Source organism: Homarus americanus, unplaced genomic scaffold (genome assembly GCF_018991925.1).
Source record: "Homarus americanus isolate GMGI-L3 unplaced genomic scaffold, GMGI_Hamer_2.0 scaffold21314, whole genome shotgun sequence".
In the NCBI taxonomy this organism is placed as follows: domain Eukaryota; kingdom Metazoa; phylum Arthropoda; class Malacostraca; order Decapoda; family Nephropidae; genus Homarus; species Homarus americanus.
The window spans coordinates 1,164,617-1,184,113 of NW_024720811.1; the positions used below are offsets into that span (position 1 = coordinate 1,164,617).

General features: G+C 40.9%; 1 protein-coding gene across 4 annotated transcripts in view; it reads left to right on the top strand.

Moving 5' to 3' along the window:
* The first annotated feature begins 2,366 nt into the window (after nucleotides 1-2,366).
* Nucleotides 2,367-19,497, top strand: part of LOC121861205 — an 84,779-nt gene continuing 67,648 nt past the window's right edge. For 2 of the 4 annotated variants that reach the window (XM_042358825.1, XM_042358824.1), the window contains exon 1: nucleotides 2,368-2,708. The gene's annotated coding sequence lies outside the window, so the exon portion shown is untranslated. Of the gene's footprint in view, nucleotides 2,709-14,754; nucleotides 14,919-19,497 lie in introns of all 4 variants that reach the window. The other 2 variants (XM_042358826.1, XM_042358828.1) reach the window with 2 other exon arrangements.

The window sequence follows — 19,497 nt, forward strand, 5'->3', positions numbered from 1 at the left end:
TGTGAAGATATCTAACTTATATTGGTCGCGTGTCCTTCCTCCACCCATTAAATATTTCTGGCCACGCCATCTCTTCATTTATCAGTCTTCTATTCTCTTATTCACCTCCGACAAGTTTACTCTCGCTATGAATTATCAGAGAGAATGTTGGCGTGTATTGTGATACTCAGTTACAGACTGGGATGCAATCAGGCTTATTTGGTGAGAAAAAAATGGAATTGTTTTCAGGTATTGCGGAAGCCAAGTAAAGTTAATAGGCTTATCCCTCTCCTGTGTTTGTGATAGATAGATAGATAGATAGATAGATAGATAGATAGATAGATAGATGATGTTACGGAGGCGAAAAACACATGGGATTGAAACAAAAGTTGAAATATACCAAACTAGGCTCTTGGTTCAGTCCCGTTTGACTCCACATTCACCCAAAATGAACATGTCAGGGTATCCCAGGTCCCACACCATAAGAGAAATTAATGTTCATATCTGTTTTATCAGTTAGGATATGATAAGAGACGAAGTGGATAGAGAAATTAAACACTAGACAAACTCCACACCACACCAGACACCGTTCAGTTATAAAATAGTGTTTATATTAGCGTGGGAGGAGAACGTAAATAAATAATAAGATAGAGTCTCAATGTTACTCTTAATAAAAGTTATTGAATAAGTCATGAGCTGGGGGATTAAAACATTAACCTAATAATTACAAATAAATATCAAAACACTATAAGATTTTTCTCAGACAATATTTAAGAGATCACCTGAAGATTACCCCCCGCTTATTTCGCAGTAAGATAACCACCCTAACCTAACCTAATTTATTTATATATTAATTAATTAATTAATTTATTTATTTATTTATTTATTACAGAGTTAGGGAAAATATATTTGGGGAATCTTCATAAGATACTCGACACATTGTAAACAGACTGGATAATTATGTTGGCTTAATAATTACTGTTGTATGGTATTTAGAAATAGATGATTATAATGATACTCCTTCACTCCTTTAGTTATAATGTGTGTGTCTGTGTGTGGGTGTGTGTGTGTGTGTGTGTGTTTGTAAGAGAGAATGTTATATTGTATTATTACACTTCAACAACACAGGTCTGATGTGGGTATTCTTGATTATTACGAGCACCGGTCATCAAATATTAGAGAGAGAGAGAGGGAGTGAAGGGAGAGAGAGAGAGAGAGAGAGAGAGAGAGAGAGACTAACTGAAAATTGTGCACCTTGTATAACTAATTAGGTGGTTCAACAAACTACAGGGTGTTTCAAGTAGGGCTAACGAGGTGGAAAGTGTTCACATTAAGCAGCAATCTTTATATAACTCCTGCTGTTGTAATTTAGACGATTTAAAATGTCGTATATTTTAAGGTCAGTCTGTACACTAGGCAACAACCATTTCAAATTAAGATAAGTTGTATGTGTGTGTGTTGAAGTAGATTCCCTAATGTTATATAGAGGGATTTTGGTTAGGTTAAGTTATATTGTACTATGTTAGGTTAAAAGCTGTCAGGATTGTTTAGGTTAAGTGACATAATATTAAGTTAGGTTAGGTCATGTTACGATAGGGTAGTTTAGTTTAGGTTAGTTTAGGACAGAGTTAGTGTAAAGACTGTAGACAATATTGAAAGTAAGTTAGTGTAGACATAAACAATATACAGTATATTGATAATGTCGTAACTTATCGAAAATTAAACATATCTTCAGATTTGTGGTGGTAATAACTAAGTTGTGTGTGTGTGTGTGTGTACTGATCATCTCCGCCTGTTTAAGCCTAGAGTTACTCGTATGTCCTGTCACTAGGCTCGGAGGATTGGTAAGACTCTAGGGACACTGGGTATGACATTTAAGTTAGGGTAATAATTATTGTCGTAGTGTTTTTATCACCCGTTTTGGCTCAAGTTGTAAGGTGATCAACTTGACATTTGTACTGTGGTGGAGGAGGTGGAGGAGACTGTTTCGGCGCGAGTCTGTTCCCGTTGACTTGCGTGACATTAACAGTTTGAGTATTATGACAAGGGTACGGGTGGGTGGGTGGGCGGGTGGGCGGGGGAGACACTGTTGCATGGCTGGGTACCTCACCGCCAACCAACCCGCCCCATCTCTTGCCTCTCTTCCCACTAAAAAAAAAAACCTCACTAAATTTATCTATCACTCCCGAAGACTAACCAGGGAGGGTCTAGCTGTAGGGCGAGGTGGTAATCGATGCTGAGTGAGTGGTGTGCAGATGGACCGAGTTAGAGGCTAATGAGTGCTGAAAGCATTTAAAAATTATATAAAAGGGATGGTGAGAGAGGAGAGGTATCTGGCAACAGCGAGGCGCAAGAGGGGAGCTGGTGGTGTCTGGGCCGAGCGACTCCGGGAACGAGTGGTAGTTGTTGCGCGGACTCTGTGGTGATTACACGCGGCACTCTCACTCTCTTTTCTGCTTTTAAGACTGAAACCGGTTCTCGAAACCAGTTGGTGACGTTACGATTCTCCATGATGATCTAACCGTACGAGTGGTCCATACATAACCGGGATTTACGCGGACAGTGATCAGGGTCATACTGTGCTGAGAGAAATACGGAGATAAAATAATTTTTATAATTTTCCGTAATATGTGATGATAGTGGTGTAAATACCAGAACTAAACAGTACTGAATAATTACACGAGAAGATTGTGTTAAGAGAGGTGTGAGCGAGGCTACACTCTTATCAGGTGAGAACACACAGTTTCCGCTCACAGCGTCATACGTACAGATACACACACAGACAGGTGTAGCGCATGTGCACCCACGCCCACATGATCGTGTGAGCTCTAAGAATGGTACATTCATGTAAATAGGTTCTCATGTGCACATGTGCACATGTACACATGTGTAGGCTTACATTCCAAATTCATGGACATATACATACAAACACACATACATTACAAACAAACATACATACATACATACATACATACAGACATACATACATACATACATACAGACAGACAAACAGACATACATACAGACAGACAAACAGACAGACATAAATACACATAATCATATACACAAACACATACATACATACGAGCTTTTCCCCATCTAGTTATTATATGTCTTATTTGTGTCACTTATGTCACTTGTATATTATTTGTAATTCGTAACCCATTCCCCAAATATGTAACTGTATATTTTCAGCCTTCTGGCTGCCAAGCTCTTTCAATAAACCGTTAATTATTATTATTATTATTATTTACACTCCCGTTATGAATGAAATAATCAATATTTTTCATTACCTTCACCGAATAACTCACAGGTAACTCGGTTAACTAATTAATAATAATTATAATAATATAATAATAATGATAATAAAAAAAGAAGAAAAAATAATATAATAATAATCTATCTTAATAATAATAATAATAATAATAATAATAATAACAATAATAATGATAATAAAAATAATAATAATAATAATAATAATAATAATAATAATAAACAATAACAATAATAATAATAATAATAATAATAATAATAACAATAATAATAATAATAATAATAATAATAATAATAATATAATAATAATAATAATAATAATAATAATAATAATAATAATACAAAGGACAGGGATATATAGTTATTTTTCTAAACAATGATTGTGTTGTACATTATAATTATGGCCAACCCTGTAATGAAGCCATACAGCATGTGTGTGTGTGTGTGTTTTGTGTGTGTGCGTGTGTGTGTGTGACTACAATAAGGAAGACAAAGCCACACCTGGCCACCCCGTCTCTCACCTGTAATAAGCTCCTTTCTCTTACCTTAACTCTCTCTCTCTCTCTCTCTCTCTCTCTCTCTCTCTCTCTCTCTCTCTCTCTCTCTCTCTCTCTCTCCATGTTTCTCCACGTCATATGAAGTTGTGTTCGTCTGTTTGTCTCTCTGTCAGTCGTCTCTCCGTATGTATGTATGTCTGTATGTATGTATATATGTATGTATGTATGTATGTATGTTGTCAGCTCCCCATCAAACACTATCACCAAGTTACCAGTTTTTTGGCCTAACAGAGAGAGAGAGAGTACACCTACCACACTGTATCGTAGTTTCTCGTTACACAATGTTTTAATGTAGCTATCGGTTACAATAAGTCGACTGTAACGGCAGCAATGTTATTAAAGTTAACCAATTAGACGTGACACTTCCACTTCTGACGTCACTGAAATATAACAGCCTCAAGGATTTCTCGTATTAACGTCACTAGAATATCAACCAATCATAAGGATTTCTGCCTGTGGCGTCACCAAAATATGAACCAATTACAAGGTGTTTGTCTTTAATGTCACGAAAATTTAACCAGTTGGCTACAAAGGCTTCTGCTTATGCCGTCACTAAAATTGAACCATTCACAAGGAATCCTGTCTTTAGGTCACTAAAACTGAGCCAATCACAAGGAATTATGTCTTTGGCGTCACTAAAACTGAGCCAATCACAAGGAATTATGTCTTTGGCGTCACTAAAACTGAGCCAATCACAAGGAATTATGTCTTTGGCGTCACTAAAATTGAGCCAATAAACAAGGAATGCTATGTTTGACGTCACTAAATTAATGTATTGTGGCGTGAAAATCTAGGGTGGTGTTGTGGCCCAGTTCACTAGCTCACTGTGCGTCACCTTCTGGAGTGTTGGCTGACCTTTGACCTTACAGTATATTGTTTGACCTCAATACCTGGAAAATATGGATCCATCTATGTTGTAAACCTGACCTTGTTAAAGCCTTGTACATTGCTTATTACTCACACACAGTCACACATACACACAGTTATACATCCACATACACGGATGCACACACACACAGGCAGACAGACAGACAGGCACCAAACCTGTCCTATTGTTTCATGTTAGATAGTAATAATAATAATACAAATAAGTGATAATTGTCTATTATTATTATTATTATTATTATTATTATTATTATTATTATTATTATTATTAAAATATTTCATTCAACCCAATTAACTTTTATAAGAGTTCCAACATTATGACCGCTGATGTACACACACACACACACACACACACACCTCGCGGTTCATGGAGCCAGGTGAGGGCAGCCAGAGGGGGTCTAGGGCAGTTCACCTTTAGGCGTGAACCTCTCGCTGTGAGCCAAGTGGGGGGTTCACACACACACACACACACACACAAGTAGGCCTGTTACTTGTAAGGCCTGTGAGGAGTGGAACTGGTCAGTATACAATCCCACATAAAAGGTAATTTGCTTGTAGTCATTTAGAGTCCCCAGTAGGGTGTTGTTCTATGACTGAAGAGTTTTCGGTGTGAGTCGCGTTGTAACTGAGGCAGGCTCTTATGTCAGGCGAGCTCGTAGATCTTTACTCTTTGGGGTCCAGCTAAAGGACTTGACTACGTATGCCACACCCGTATAGAGTAATTCCCGCACTCGCCAGTAGAGAGATCTATGAGTCAAGCTCCTACTAGGTTCTCAAAGGAGGAAGTTTCTCTACTCAGTGGAATGTCAAGCCAAACAACAGTCTACCTTATGACTCACTCTTAACTGGCGGTGTCATTATCTATATACCACTTATCTAACTATCTTACACACTTGACGCATTACAAGTGTGAAGTAAAGTATCCAATTACCACATATGAGCAATCTATTTAGTGTTTAAAGAATTACCTACTACTGAGAGAGAGAAGATTCATTCCTGCTAACATGAATCTCTCTTGTGGACCACCTGTCGTGTCTGTCTGTCTGTCTCTGGCGTGTCTGTCTGTCTGTCTCTGGCGTGTCTGTCTGTCTGTCTCTGGCGTGTCTGTCTGTCTGTCTCTGGCGTGTCTGTCTGTCTGTCTACGTGCCTGTGTTATTCTCGGTAATTCATTGTTGGATACATAATTCCGTCTATCGATCTATGTTATTCTGGGTCAGCCAATGTTTGTTATTATTATTATTATTATTATCATTATTAATACACAAACACACATATACATACATACCATAGTTGGCATAATTAAAATCAACCCATTTTAACTTATTTTAATCGATTATAATCAGAAAAAAAAACCAAATTCTAATCAAAATTATTTTTATTTTATTCTCGCTCTCTCTATTTACCTTCTAAACGTCTATAATAACATACAAATAGGCACAACACATTTACTTTTGTTATTGTTTATGTTCTTGTATAACTGATGAAGTTATTTATGTATTCAGTCTGCATTATTACCTCACTGAATTACTGTGTATTTAATGGTTACTATGAACTTTGTCTTCTATAATCTCTACTATATAACCTATACTTTATGAACAAAATTTACTTTAGGCTCTTGACAGTATAGTTAAAAGAAATTTGATTAAATGTTATTATTAGAAACAAATTTAATAAAAGATAAGTTTTTCAATCAAGTGTATAATAACCTTTCATTAAAAAGCTAAAGCAATTTTCATATATAAGATAATAGCTTTAAACGTACTGTATAGAAAAAGAACCTACATATATATATACATACATACATACATACATATATACAAAGGCTTCTCTTACACGTAAAACATCCATTCTTTTATGTCATATACCGTATGTGTTCATGTTTTTGGTCTGAAACTTTGCTACGTTGTGAGTATAAAAGCTGAACCTCTCTCTCTCTCTCTCTCTCTCTCTCTCTCTCTCTCTCTCTCTCTCTCTCTCTCTCTGTCTCTCTCAGGTAGGAGGGGAAACACTAGACCTAGCTCCTGCTGCTAATGGGGTGAACCTGTTTGTGGTGTTGACATATTATGGCTTATAGGGTTAATGGTGCCGAGAGAGAGAGAGAGAGAGAAAGAGAGAGAGTTTGAAAGGAAATGAATAAGAAAAATGAAGAGAAAACAGAAGGAAAGTGAGACAGAGAGACAGGCAGAACGAAACACAACACTCCACAACACGAGATATGGATCAATAGTAAACTTTGATTGGCTGTCGAGATATGGATCAATAGTAAACTTTGATTGGCTGTCGAGATATGGATCAATAGTAAACTTTGATTGGCTGTCGAGATATGGACCAATAGTAAACTTTGATTGGCTGTCGAGATATGGATCAATAGTAAACTTTGATTGGCTGTCGAGATATGGACCAATAGTAACTTTATTGGCTTGGATATGGATCAATAGTAAACTTTGATTGGCTGTCGAGATATGGATCAATAGTAAACTTTGATTGGCTGTCGAGATATGGATCAATAGTAAACTTTGATTGGCTGTCGAGATATGGACCAATAGTAAACTTTGATTGGCTGTCGAGATATGGATCAATAGTAAACTTTGATTGGCTGTCGAGATATGGACCAATAGTAAACTTTGATTGGCTGTCGAGATATGGACCAATAGTAAACTTTGATTGGCTGTCGAGATATGAACTCACTAGTAAATCCTGATTGGGTTGTCGGAGATATGACCAATAGTAAACTTTGATTGGCTGAAAATGAGATATGAATCAATAGTAAACTTTGATTGGCTGTCGAGATATGGACCAATAGTAAACTTTGATTGGCTGTCGAGATATGGATCAATAGTAAACTTTGATTGGCTGTCGAGATATGGATCAATAGTAAACTTTGATTGACTGTCGAGATATGGATCAATAGTAAACTTTGATTGGCTGTCGAGATATGGATCAATAGTAAACTTTGATTGGCTGTCGAGATATGGATCAATAGTAAACTTTGATTGGCTGTCGAGATATGAATCAATAGTAAACTTTGATTGGTTGTCGAGATATGGACCAATAGTAAACTTTGATTGGCTGTCGAGATATGAATCAATAGTAAACTTTGATTGGTTGTCGAGATATGGACCAATAGTAAACTTTGATTGGTTGTCGAGATATGGATCAATAGTAAACTTTGATTGGCTGTCGAGATATGGATCAATAGTAAACTTTGATTGGCTGTCGAGATATGGATCAATAGTAAACTTTGATTGGCTGTCGAGATATGGATCATCAGTAAACCTTGATTGGCTGTCGAGATGGTGGATCAATAGTAAACTTTTGATTGGTTGTCGAGATATGACCAATATAAACTTGATTGGCTGTCGAGATATGGATCAATAGTAAACTTTGATTGGCTGTCGAGATATGGATCGGGTCAGTAAACTTTGATTGGTCATCGATATGGATCAATAGTAAACTTTGATTGGCTGTCGAGATATGGATCAATAGTAAACTTTGATTGGCTGTCGAGATATGGATCAATAGTAAACTTTGATTGGCTGTCGAGATATGGATCGATAGTAAACTTTGATTGGCTGTCGAGATATGGATCAATAGTAAACTTTGATTGGCTGTCGAGATATGGACCAATAGTAAACTTTGATTGGCTGTCGAGATATGGACCAATAGTAAACTTTGATTGGCTGTCGAGATATGGATCAATAGTAAACTTTGATTGGCTGTCGAGATATGGATCAATAGTAAACTTTGATTGGCTGTCGAGATATGGATCAATAGTAAACTTTGATTGGCTGTCGAGATATGGATCAATAGTAAACTTTGATTGGCTGTCGAGATATGGATCAATAGTAAACTTTGATTGGCTGTCGAGATATGGATCAATAGTAAACTTTGATTGGCTGTCGAGATATGGATCAATAGTAAACTTTGATTGGCTGTCGAGATATGGATCAATAGTAAACTTTGATTGGCTGTCGAGATATGGATCAATAGTAAACTTTGATTGGCTGTCGAGATATGGACCAATAGTAAACTTTGATTGGCTGTCGAGATATGGACCAATAGTAAACTTTGATTGGCTGTCGAGATATGGATCAATAGTAAACTTTGATTGGTTGTCGAGATGGGATCAATAGTAAACTTTGATTGGTTGTTGAGATATGGATCAATAGTAAACTTTGATTGGTTGTCGAGATATGATCAATAGTAAACTTTGATTGGTTGTCGAGATATGGATCAATAGTAAACTTTGATTGGCTGTCGAGATATGGACCAATAGTAAACTTTGATTGGCTGTCGAGATATGGATCAATAGTAAACTTTGATTGGCTGTCGAGATATGGACCAATAGTAAACTTTGATTGGCTGTCGAGATATGGACCAATAGTAAACTTTGATTGGCTGTCGAGATATGGATCAATAGTAAACTTTGATTGGCTGTCGAGATATGGACCAATAGTAAACTTTCTCATGTTTATAAATATTACAAACTGATCCTTCAGTCCTCAAACCGAGTGTCAGGTGTGTATGAGTGAGTGTCAGGTGTACATGAGTGAGTGTTAGGTGTGCATGAGTGAGTGTCAGGTGTATATGAGTAAGCGTCAGGTGTGTATGAGTGAGTGTTAGGTGTGTATGAGTGAGTGTCAGGTGTGTATGAGTGAGTGTCAGGTGTGTATGAGTGAGTGTCAGGTGTGTATGAGTGACGTAATGCTTGAGACACCAGCATTAACAAATTGAGTACGATAACATAACCCCTTGAGTACGATAACATAACACCTTGAGTACGATAACATAACACCTTGAACTTAACCCATTTGACCACATTAAATTAAACCCCCTTGAGTACATTAACTTAAGTCAGAGTACTCAAGGGGTTAAGAACTTTGGAATGCACTTTAACAGGATCGATATAAATGTTTAAGGTGATATATTCTGTTAAAGGTGTTGTAAACTTCATGAATTATCAGATGGTGTTTTGTTTATTATTGATGGTGTGTGGCGGGTTGGGGTCAGGGGGGTGAGGGAAGTGGGGTGAGGGAGTGGGTCAGGTGAGGGGGGTGGGAGAGGGGGGAAGGGAGGGTCAAGGAAGGAAGGTGATGAGGGCGTGGGGTGGGTATGGGGTGAGGGCGTAAGCGGTGTAAGAGGGCGGGGTGGTGTGGGGTGAGGGGCGGGGTATAGGATGAGGGCGTGGGGTGGTGGGGTGAGGGGGTGTGGGGGGTGGGGTGAGGGTGGGGTGGTGTGGGGAGGGCGTGGGGGTGAGGGGTATGGGGTGAGGGGGTGGGTGAGGGGCGGGTGGTGTGGGGTGAGGCGTGGGGTGGTGCAGAAGTGTGGGGTGAGGCGGGGGAGGGTGGTGGGTGAGGAGTGGTGGGCAGGGCGGGTGGTGTGGGGTTAGGCGTAAAGAAGGGGTGGTAAAGTGATGGGGCAGGGGTGGGGTGAGGGCGTGGGGTGGGGTGAGGGTGTGGGGTGGTGTGGGTGAGGGTGGGGTGAGGGCGTTGGTGGTGTGTGGTGTGTGGGGGGTGAGGGTGTGGGGTGACATCGTGGGGTGGTGTGGTGAGGTGGGTGAGGACGGGTGGTGGGTGAGGGGAGGGGTGTGGGGTGAGGGTGTAAGTGGTGGGGTGAGGGTTTATTTGTCACAACCAATAGCCACAGACTGAGGTGTTGTTATATTAGGTACTCACATAACCGCCATTGGTCGTATTTTTTCTCTTTATTCTGATTATTGTCGATCTCAACGTAGCTGCCATCAAGATTGGTTCTTCATCTGCATATAGAGAGACGATTGGTTCACGTTAGCAAATACATTGGCTCTCAGTGTAACGGGAGGTGATGGGTTATTGACCTTTTTAACGAGATAGCTGATTGGTTGTCTATCTATACGTAACGATAGCTGATTGGTTGTCTATATACATGAAACGAAAGCTGATTGGTTGTCTATACGTAAAAAATTTATGCCTCTCTCTCTCTCTCTCTCTCTCTCTCTCTCTCTCTCACCTATGCCCTCTGATTGGGTGTTATTTCCGTCAGTCGGTTTGTCATTGGCTCGTCATCAATGCTTCCCCGCGCCTGATTGGCTGCTGGGCCATTTTATAACTTGGCATTCATTGGCCGCTTACATCTCCTTCCGTATCTCTGATTGGTTCTTGAGTTTTATGTCTGGAACAACTATTGGCTCCCGCTTTCTATCCTCGTTTCTGATTGGCTCTTGAGTCTTAACCCTGCTTTCTATCCTCGTTTCTGATTGGCTCTTGAGTCTTAACCCCGCTTTCTATCCTCGTTTCTGATTGGCTCTTGAGTCTTAACCCTGCTTTCTATCCTCGTTTCTGATTGGCTCTTGAGTCTTAACCCCGCTTTCTATCCTCGCCTCTGATTGGCTCTTGAGTCTTAACCCCGCTTTCTATCCTCGCCTCTGATTGGCTCTTGAGTCTTAACCCCGCTTTCTATCCTCGTTTCTGATTGGCTCTTGAGTCTTAACCTGCTTTCTATCCTCGTTTCTGATTGGCTCTTGAGTCTTAACCCCGCTTTCTATCCTCGTTTCTGATTGGCTCTTGAGTCTTAACCCCGCTTTCTATCCTCGTTTCTGATTGGCTCTTGACGTTTTTGGTCCGGCTCAAAGATGTGTAAAGGATTTTTTCTCCGTATGTTTGTGTGTATGTATATATGTATGTATGTACGTATGTATGTATGTATATATATGTGTGTGTCTGTATTTATGTATGTATGTGTGTGAGAGAGAGAGAGAGAGAGAGAGAGAGAGAGAGAGAGAGAGGCCAGGGAGGAGCCTTTTAAAAGTACAGTCGACAGTAGTTAATGGTAGTGATGGCTGGCTGGCTGGCTGGCTTGTGGCTGGCTTACTGGCTTGTGGCTGGCTGGCTGGCTGGCTTGTGGGTGGCTTATGAGGACAGGGAGTGAGTCTGGGTGGCTTATTAAGGAGCGTAGATTAAGTGAGTGGCTTTTTTGGGTTGGTGAAGGGACGAAGAGTTTGTACTGGTGGGTGTCCGTCAGTCTGTTTGGCCGTGCGTGCGTCAGTGTGGCCTTCCGTCGGTGCGTCAATGCGTCGGTGCGTCAATGCGTCGGTGCGTCAATGCGTCGGTGCGTCAATGCGTTTGGTGCCATTATTGTACAGAATTATGGCACCTTGGGACTGTATTATGGCACTGTGTGGGATATTGAGCGTTTGGTGCCATTATTGTACAGAATTATGGCACCTTGGGACTGTATTATGGCACTGTGTGGGATATTGAGCGTTTGGTGCCATTATTGTACAGAATTATGGCACCTTGGGACTGTATTATGGCACTGTGTGGGATATTGAGCGTTTGGTGCCATTATTGTACAGAATTATGGCACCTTGGGACTGTATTATGGCACTGTGTGGGATATTGAGCGTTTGGTGCCATTAGTGTACAGAATTATAGCACCTTGGGACTGTATTATGGCACTGTGTGGGATATTGAGCGTTTGGTGCCATTATTGTACAGAATTATGGCACCTTGGGACTGTATTATGGCACTGTGGGGGACATTGAACGTTTGGTGCCATTACTGTACAGAATTATGACACCTTGGGACTGTATTATGGCACTGTGGGGGATATTGAGCGTTTGGTGCCATTATTGTACAGAATTATGGCACCTTGGGACTGTATTATGGCACTGTGGGGGACATTGAACGTTTGGTGCCATTAGTGTACAGAATTATGGCACCTTGGGACTGTATTATGGCACTGTGGGGGAGAACTTGCACGCCACTACCTTGTTCATTTCAGATTTGAATTATGATAAATACATATAAAATTTTGTAAAGAAAATGTGAATGGAAATTTTAGTATGTGTTAGTCTCTCTCTCTCTCTCTCTCTCTCTCTCTCAACACACACACACACACACACACACACACACACACACATCCTTGACCACCGAAGGGTCAAGACGTACCTGGCGCTCCTCTCGGAGCAGCCAGGTCAACTGTTATGTTGGCCCATACCAACTCCCTCCCCTGAACCCTCCTCCCCACCGGAATATCAACAAGTTCACGCCAGAAGTTACTATTTCATTTAGGAAAGAAATGGAACCAGTGTTAAACAGAGGTGAACAGTGGTGAACAGTGCTTAAGTCAGTGAGAACAACTCAGCAGTAACAGTGGTACCCAAGTTGACCTTTCACACAGTGAGGTCCCAGGTACCCAGTGATAACGGCCCGTGAGACCCAACTACCAGCGATGTGTTAATCCGTCTACGATAGGAAGGCCTGGAACCACACCTCACTCATATAACACCATCTGTGAGGGAATTACTACACCACGTGAGGCCCCTCATAACACCATATGTGAAGGAGTTACTACACCACGTGAGGCCCCTCATAACACCATCTGTGAGGGAATTACTACACCACGTGAGGCCCCTCATAACACCATATGTGAAGGAGTTACTACACCACGTGAGGCCCCTCATAACACCATCTGTGAGGAATTACTACACCACGCCAGGTCCCTCATAACACCATCTGTGAGAGAATTACTACACCACGCCAGGTCCCTCATAACACCATCTGAGGGAATTACTACACCACGCCAGGTCCCTCATAACACCATCTGTGAGAGAATTACTACACCACGTGGGGCCCCCCATAACACCATCTGTGAGAGAATTACCACGCCACGCCAGGTCCCTCATAACACCATCTGTGAGAGAATTACTACACCACGTGAGGTCCCTCATAACACCATCTGAGGGAATTACTACACCACGTGGGGCCCCTCATAACACCATCTGTGAGGAATTACTACACCGTGAAAGGGCCCTCCTGCCCCTGCATCTGTGGGGAACCAACACACCACCACAGTGGGGGCCCCTCATAACACCATCTGTGAGGAACTACTACACCCACGTGAGGTCCCTCCTAACACCATCTGGGAGGAGTTACTACACTACATTTTTGCTGTTTGTACCTACATTAATCTGTATGTTCACTGTTGTTCCTTTTACCTTTCTCCTGTAGAGAGCTTTTGTTAAATACACCAATATGCTTATTAAGTCATTTATGCCCAATGTATATTTTCAGCCTTCGGGCTGCAGAACTTTTTCAATAAACCGTTAATTATTATTATTATTATTATTATTATTATTACACACACACACACACACACACTGGCTGACACAATTATTGCCTAACTCATGTGACGTCATTGTTGCAAACAGTGTAGACAACAAGAGTTCCATTATCTCACTCTGTAGTGTTGCAAGTAGCAGGTTGTTTCTTCACTGTGGACAATGTTGCAGACAGAAAAGATTGCAACATTGAACTGACTCTGGGTGTTGTGGGGACCTGATACTTTATTAATTTTGTTTAGGTTAGGTTAACTTGGGTTAGGTTAGGTTAGGTTAGGTTAACTTGGGTTAGTTTATGTTAGGTTATATTAACTCTCTCTCTCTCTCTCTCTCTCTCTCTCTTTCTCAGTGTGACGTATATATACTGTCTATATATTTATTTTACTAGTACGAGTGTAGATATTTGTTCCTTATTTACTCCTCCATTTTTATAGATATACAAACACACGCGCCCTTTGTTGACACACACACACACACACACACACACACACACACACACACACACACACACACACACACACACACACACACCTTAATGTTGACTGGGGTGAAATCAATGACTCAGCGATGATGTCAACTTAGCAGAAAAAGTTACATCGAATTTTACGATTTTTTTGTCGCTATATTTTGAGGATTATAATAAATTTCGGCTATATTACAGATGATATGGATTATTAGTAAGATCTCTATTGACTTTAGTGGACTATAACGAATTTGTGGTGATTGGTCGACTGTGCGTCTTTGTGATGATTGAAGGTATGATTATCCTTGTGCTGATTGGTCGAGGTTAAGTGCCCCTTTGGTCTGATTGGTCGAGGTTAACTGCAACTGTGTGCTCATTGGTCAAAGACATGAGTGTCTTAATTCTGATTGGTTTAAAACATGACGAACAAAATCAAATAAAACCTACAATAAATAATTAATTATGACACAAAATAATGTTTATTTATTTATTTTCAGGTGAGTGTTGAAGGTGACAGGTGAAGCCTCTGACAGGTGAAGGCTCTGACAGGTGAAGCCTCTGACAGGTGAAGGCTCTGACAGGTGAAGCCTCTGACAGGTGAAGCCTCTGACAGGTGAAGCCTCTGACAGGTGAAGCCTCTGACAGGTGAAGCCAAATTGAGGTAAGTTGAAGGCAAGATGAGGTTTCTATCTATCTATCTATCTATCTATCTATCTATCTATCTATCTATCTGTATTGTTAGCGATAGGTTAGGTTAGGTTAGGTTAGGTTAGGTTAGGTTAGGTGTGGTAAAGTGGGAGGAAGTCCAGATGCCAGCTGTTTAGTTTTTATTTAATTTTTTTAATACGAAACGTCAGACCTTTGGCTAGTTCATGAGAGAGAGAGAGAGAGAGAGAGAGAGAGAGAGAGAGAGAGAGAGAGAGAGAGAGAGACAGCTTCCCCCACCCTTGTTTTTGATAACTGTGGCTACCCTCATCAGCAGTATTATCACGTAACGTTATTGTACTATCGTGGTTGTGTCGCTCTGATAGTAACTGAGAGCTTATTAAAATAGTATAAATAATCCTTATAAATAATTGAGAAGCTGTCGTAACTGGTTCACTTAACTTAAAAGTGGATTCTCAAAGGTTCCTAAGTTAAATTTATCTTTTAACTGATGATGTAAGAACATATTTAACTGGTTTATTTAACTTACGACACATACAAGGATTCTCAAAGGTGCTTATGGTAATTATTGTCTAATTTCTTGATTTCACGATACCAAGGTGGCGTCAGAATTGCATGTGTGTGTGTGTGTGTGTGTGTGTGTGTGTGTGTGTGTGTGTGTGTGTGTGTGTGTGTGTGTGTGTGTACCTAAAAGTGTGTTATATCACCTTTCAACACCTGAATTTAAAACCTGTACATTAATACAGGTGTGCTGGGAAGACAAACAAAAAACAAACAACAAACAAACAATCAAACAAAAACAAACAAACAAACAAACACTAATTTCTGGAGCCAAAACAGATCTATCTATACGGTACATGATTATTTAAACCCTAAACAGACATACTAACGGGACAACTTATTAATACCCACAAATCATAGTGACGTGGCCTTCAAACACACACACACACACACACACACACACACACACACACACACACACACACACACACTAATGAATCACAAACAAACACTGATTATACGGTGTTTGTTTTAGTTCAGTGACTAACATATATGTGTCGTGTGTGTGTGTGTGTGTGTGTGTGTGTGTGTGTGTGTGTGTCTTTTTCAAAACAAACACTCATAACACACAACAAACACTCATAACAAACAACAACCACAACAACAAACACACTCATAACAAACACTCATAACACACAACAAACACTCTTAACAAAACACTCATAACACAACAAACACTCATAACACACAACAAACACTCATAACAAACAACAACCACAAACAACAAACACTCATAACAAACACTCATAACACACAACAAACACTCTTAACAAACACTCATAACACACAACAAACACTCATAACAAACACTCATAACACACAACAAACACTCATAACACACAACAAACACTCTTAACAAACACTCATAACACACAACAAACACTCTGTAACAAACAACAACAACCACAAACAACAAACACTCATAACAAACACTCATAACACACAACAAACACTCATAACACACAACAAACACTCATAACAAACAACAACCACAAACAACAAACACTCATAACAAACACTCATAACACACAACAAACACTCTTAACAAACACTCATAACACACTAACAAACACTCATAACAAACACTCATAACACACAACAAACACTCATAACACACAACAAACACTCATAACAAACACTCATAACACACAACAAACCTCATAACACACAACAAACACTCATAACACAACAAACACTCATAACAAACAACAACCACAAACAACAAACACTCATAACAAACCTCATAACACACAACAAACACTCATAACAAACACTCATAACACACAACAAACACTCACCAACAAAACACTCACACACAACAAACACTCATAACAAACACTCTCAACACACAACAAACACTCATAACACATAACAAACACTCATAGCACACAACAAACACTCATAACAAACACTCATAACACACAACAAACACTCATAACACACAACAAACACTCATAACAAACACTCACTTACACAACAAACACTCATAACACACAACAAACACTCATAACAAACAACAACCACAAACAACAAACCTCATAACAAACACTCATAACACACAACAAACACTCATAACACACAACAAACACTCATAACAAACAACAACCCTACAAACAACAAACACTCATAACAACAAAACACTCATAACACACAACAAAACACTCTTAACAAACACTCATAACACACAACAAACACTCACTAACAAACACTCATAACACACAACAACACTCATAACACACAACAAACACTCATAACAAACACTCATAACCACACAACAAACACTCATAACAAACACTCATAACAAACACTCATAACACACAACAAACACTCATAACAAACACTCATAACACACAACAAACACTCATAACACACAACAAACACTCATAACAAACACTCATAACACACAACAAACCTCATAACAAACACTCATAACACAACAAACACTCATAACAAACACTCATAACACACAACAAACACTCCATAACAAACACCTCACTAACACACAAAACACTCTTAACAAAACCTCATAACACACAACAAACACTCATAACACACAACAAACACTCATAAACACTCGTAACACACAACAAACACTCAACACAGGAGAGGTTGTTTCATGTCAGCTTTGACCCGACATTACCACTCGTCTGGTCACTTTATAGAGGTCAGTAGAGGGTGTTTTAAGGTCTGTGTTCTCTAAAGGGTCATAGGGGTCATAGTTGGGGGTTAACGATGAAATGGCTAGTGTGTGTGTGTGTGTGTGTGTGTGTGTGTGTGTGTGCCTACCCTACCTTACCCTACCTACCCTACTACCTTGCCTTACCCTACCTTACCCTGCCCTACCCTACCCTACTCTACCTTGCCTTACCCTACCTTCCCTACCCCTACCTACTCTACCTTGCATACCCCACTCCTACCCCACCTCTGCCCACACCTACCTACCCCTACCCTACCCTACCCCTACCCTACCCTACTCTCCTACCCCTACCCTACCCCTACCCCTACCCCTACCCCTACCCCTACCCCTACCCCTACCCCCCCCCAGTAGTGTCAGGGTGTTTAATCCAGAGTGAGATAAGCTGGGGGGGGGGGCTATTCTTCAGGTGATCCTTTATTTTTTAAGTGATGTCAGAGTGTTTGGTGGATGAGGTACACAGATGGCCAGGTACACAGGTGTGGCCAGGTACACAGATGGCCAGGTACACAGGTGTGGCCAGATTCACAGAGGTGGCCATGAGGTATATAGGTGGCCAGGAATGAGGTACACAAAGGTGGCCAGGAATGAGGTACACAGAGGTGGCCAGGTATGAGGTACACAGGTGTGGCCAGGTATGAGGTACACAAAGGTGGCCATGAGGTATATAGGTGGCCAGGTATGAGGTACACAGGTGTGGCCAGGTGTGAGATTAATGGACTTACTCACTAGTCTGTCTGTCTCTGGTTTGTAAACATAGTGGTTTATTTATCGATGTGTGTGTGTGTGTGTGTAATAATAATAATAATTAACGGTTTATTGAAAGAGCTTGGCAGCCAGAAGGCTGAAAATATACAGTTACATATTTGGGGAATGGGTTACGAATTACAAATAATATACAAGTAACATAAGTGTGTGTGTGAACTAACATGAAATAATTCAGTTAGATGTTGACTTGGAACCCCTAGCCCTCCTCACACACACAGAGGGCGGCGCTGTAGGGCTGTGCTATAGTGGTTGGTGTGTTAATTAAATATTGTGTGGTGCAGAGGAGTCTTGGGTCGAGTGTTGCCGGGTGGCTGTGTATGTAACTGTTTGACTTTCTGTGTGCGTATCTGTATGTGTGCCCTTTGTGTTTGTGTTTGTTTTGTGTGTGTGTGTTTGTGTGCACACTACACAGGGTGGTGAAATGCGTCTAGTATGGCAGCATGATGTCAGTGTTTAGGTGCAGGCACTGCTTGCTCCCTCTCGCTTTCAGCTGCCGCCGCTGGCTCGCCCTCGTGGCGAACAGGGAAGCAACTTGCATAAGTCTTCCCCTGCCAGTACACAGCCTCCTCACCATCAACACTCCTGCTGTGCCTCCTCGTGGCAACACAGGGTAACTGGGTGCCTCGTGGGCCCAGGCTAGATGAGCAGGGGATCTCGGAGTAGTAGTGGGCCCCAGAGGGCGCATAGGCCCACTGGCATGTGGACACGTCCTGGCGCCTACCAGCCACCTCCCCGCTGCCTTGCAGATTAACCAAGATGTGGTTGCAGCCTGCGCTCCTGCCTCATCACATAAATCAACTCACACGCAGCCATCACCCAGCTCACCATACCTCTCATCATCATGAAAACCCCTATACCCCCAAAAGTCCTATGGCGACGGACGAGTGGCGACGGGGACAAGCAGAGATGACTTCCGGGAGTCTCCAGTCACAACTCTGCACATGGGCGGCACAGATAAGATGGTCGCTTATGCACTGGGATCTAGGCAGCAGTGCAATCCGGTCCTGTCTGTGCGATTGAGCAGCCCTTACGAGGAGCCACTCTGCTCACT